Genomic DNA, 3,965 nt, shown 5'->3' with positions numbered 1-3,965 from the left:
GCTATTATCATCAAGAGCTTCCTATATTGGGACTAAAATTTGGCCAGGAAATTAATTTTTAGCCCCAACTCCATGTTATAAAAGAAATGCACAACCCAGAATAACAAGGTTGTATAGCCTGTAACACCCTTGTACAATTTGAAAACTCAAGTAAACCCAGGAAAGCAAAGCTTTTGGTGGCAAGCCTTAGTAAGTGCTGAGAAGTATTCAAGGAGACTATTGTATTCTCTCATAAACTGAAAAAAAAAATCTGGTTATAAGCCTGTTCTACAAATACTAGCTTCCAATATTTTGAAGCAAATTTTAGTTTCAAGTATTTCTTTTTTGTCACATTTCTCTGGTTCCCCTTGATAACCGAGGCAATGTTCTTTGAACTGTTTCCGTAGAAAAGTTGTTGGCATGGCCAACTTGTCTATCTCTGCTGGAATCTACACACATTCTGGAAGAGGCCCACGAAATTATTTGGGGCAGCCCTTAGACTGCCGGTCCAGTCTAGGACATGGTGTGACACAGACCAGGAGGCTGCAAGAGGCAAGGGTCACAGCATGGAGAGGCTTGCTGGTCATTTTGAAGAGCATGTGCTTCCTACTAAAGGAAGCTACTGAAGTGGAATGAGAGGACCCCACCTCAGTTTTAGAAACACTTCTCCAAGGGCGAGGTGGAGGACGAAATGGGGGGAAGAAGGCAAGATGGCGGGCAGCCACGAGCTGTCGTGAGAATTCAGATGTGAGGTGAGGCAGGCGGAAGTGAACATTGGAGCCCTGGGGCCGAAAGAACGTGGACATGGGACAGGTGAGCAGAGGTGGCGGGCTCCCCCGTTCACACCCCAGGAGCCTGGGCAGGTCTCAGCCTCTTATGAAGCTGTGCAGGTGGCACTGATGAAACGCAGCCAGGGGCTCTAGACTTTTGTTTGACCTTCTGCAGGTAGACCTGGCCTCCCTCCTGATCTAAGTCTATGTTCAGCATTTGGATATTCTGCTTCTGGGCACGTGCAGGGCAGTTAGGAGCAGAGTAAGAGAAGGTTGAGCTGTTTAATTCCTCCAGGCCTGTTTCCTCTGTAAAATGAGAAGGAAGATAATAATAGCACCTGTTTCACAGAGGAGCTACAAGAATTAAAGTTCATGCATGTAAATTGCTCAGCATAGGGCCCTGCGTAAAATATGTAAAATATATGCTTGAGACACCAGGTGTTATATTCGTTGTCACTTTCCTGTATTAGTCCATCCGGGAGGAAGGATGAAAAAATGTGAGGCCTCCTCAGCTCTTCTGAACCACTTGCTATGGTGGCAACATGGACAAAGCCTCGCTTACTTAAATACAAATAAGGAGACTTTTCAATTTAGATTCACAATCTATACTAGATTTGAAGAAATTGGTATTTTTTGATAGGAAGATCTGGAAATTCTGGTCTTATGTCTAGAGTGGCTTACATGTGACACTCATTCACCGTGTGTGTGTGCGCACACCCTTTACCTATTGAATTATTGTAAGAATTCGGAAATTAAAGATGCAGCCAGTGTCACTGCTAGAGAGACGAAATATTTAAGTGTCTCTGCAAGGGATTTTTTGTTTGTTTTTGGTGTCTTTTTTTTTTTTTAATTAAAGATGCAGCCAGTGTCACTGCTAGAGAGACGAAATATTTAAGTGTCTCTGCAAGGGTTTTTTTGTTTGTTTTTGGTGTCTTTTTTTTTTAGGCAAGTGCCTTTTCTTTTGGAAGGCCATTTAGAAAACTCACTAGGGCAGTTTCAACTTATCAGACTTTCAGAGATATTTTTTGGTGTCTCACATTGTTATTTGCTTCATAAATTTTAACAGAGAGCAGGGTAAAGAGAGGAGAGTTCTTGAATTCCACTATCTAAATTATCTGCAGAGAAAATATTTTTCACTGCCCTGTGATATATAGGAAATCTTCTCAATTGTTTTGATGTTTAGTTTGGGACATTCAGGTGCAGGCATTACCTTTCAAGTCATCATTATTTTAAACAATTTGTAGTTTGACCTTAATTGAGGACTTTTCTCCAGATGTGAAAAATACACTGAAATTTTCTAGCAAGAGGATCTTCAGAAATGGTAAGGGCCATGGTGAGTACTGCAGGTTGGCAACGGTGGGCTGGCAGGACTGAGAGGAAAGGTGACTGTAAAGTAAGGCAAATCATAACTAAAACCAAAATATTTTATTATTTTAGTTAGTTAATACTAAGTTTCCATTTATATTGTCAGGGCTAGGGCTCAGACCTTCCAAACCCATTGTACAGGCTGGGTCCCCAGACCCTTCACATCCAGGTCCATGCTAGGTAATTGGGAAAGATTCCAGGAGCTGTTGGCAGATGACATGAGCTCAGTCCTCAGCCTCCTCAGCGGCAGCAGCTTACAGGTCAGGCAGTGACAGTGGCCCTGGCCTTGCAGAGGGTCCCGGGGGCACTAGCAGCAGCAGCCTCCAGCAGCAGTAGAGGCATCCCNGGTGAGTACTGCAGGTTGGCAACGGTGGGCTGGCAGGACTGAGAGGAAAGGTGACTGTAAAGTAAGGCAAATCATAACTAAAACCAAAATATTTTATTATTTTAGTTAGTTAATACTAAGTTTCCATTTATATTGTCAGGGCTAGGGCTCAGACCTTCCAAACCCATTGTACAGGCTGGGTCCCCAGACCCTTCACATCCAGGTCCATGCTAGGTAATTGGGAAAGATTCCAGGAGCTGTTGGCAGATGACATGAGCTCAGTCCTCAGCCTCCTCAGCGGCAGCAGCTTACAGGTCAGGCAGTGACAGTGGCCCTGGCCTTGCAGAGGGTCCCGGGGGCACTAGCAGCAGCAGCCTCCAGCAGCAGTAGAGGCATCCCAGGGCTGGGAGGCGCCGTGGATCAGAGCCACTCATCCTTATACTTAAGTCCACAACCCAGGACACCTGGGAGCACATGCGCAATTACACTAGACGATAACCAAGAACACCTGAATGCATATGCCTTTTTACATCAAATGCTCGCCAAGATTCTGAACATCTGAGGGGCCCTGACCATTTTTCCTATATTTTCCCAACAGAGACTCACATTTCATTTAATGCATCGGGATAAGCTAAACTACAATACAGTGAAAAATGATATAACACCAACAACTAACTGTGTGCTCTGAAGTAAACACATGGGTTCCAGGCCTTGTCCAGACCAAGGGCATGTTCTCTAACTCAAATTAGACATTCTGAGCATGCAAACTCTATAAGATACAGAGAAAAGATGGAGACAGGGAATGGAGCAATTCAGAGGTGTCAGGCTGGGTTACAGACCCTTCAAACCCAATATGCAGACTGGGTCACAGACCCCTCATATACAGGTCACAAGCTTGGTAGTTGGAAAAAGATCCTGGGACCATTGGCAAGGTTGACATGCTTTATTCAGATGCAAGCTCAGCCTTAGCTCCAGCCCCAGCAGCAGCAGCAGCAGCAGCTTGCAGCAGCCTCCAGCATCCCCAGCAGCCCCCTGGTGGCCTCCTGGTGGCCTCCCGGGGTTGGGGGGAGCCTGTGGATCAGAGCCCTTTGTCCGTTATACTTAAGGCATATAACCAGGGAACACTTGGGTACAAGTCAAATAACCAATGAACACCTGAGCCCATGTGCGCAGTTAACATATTTACAACAGACACGCTGTCGTGCTTGGCAAGATTGCAAACAGCTGAGGGAGCCTGACCATTTGTTTTCATTTTCCTTACAAAAGGCTATCAAACAATTGGGTGGTGAAGAGAACAGAGACAGAGCAATTAAAGGAACTGCTTCTTCAAACCAAGGTTAAGAGACACAACCCCCACCAGCCTCAGGAAGGGGCTAACCTTGAAACAGGAAATGGAAATCGAAACAGAACGTGAGGAACATCAGCAAACCCCCATAATTATTAGGTCAACTACTTTGTAAGGTTTCTCAACTCAGAAGAAGTAAGCACTTTACAGATTTTTAGTCAATTAAAGCATTTAGGCCATA

This window comes from Galeopterus variegatus, unplaced genomic scaffold (genome assembly GCF_000696425.1).
Source record: "Galeopterus variegatus unplaced genomic scaffold, G_variegatus-3.0.2 Scaffold5524, whole genome shotgun sequence".
Classification (NCBI taxonomy): Eukaryota; Metazoa; Chordata; class Mammalia; order Dermoptera; family Cynocephalidae; genus Galeopterus; species Galeopterus variegatus.
Note: the sequence above shows the minus strand (reverse complement) of the source record.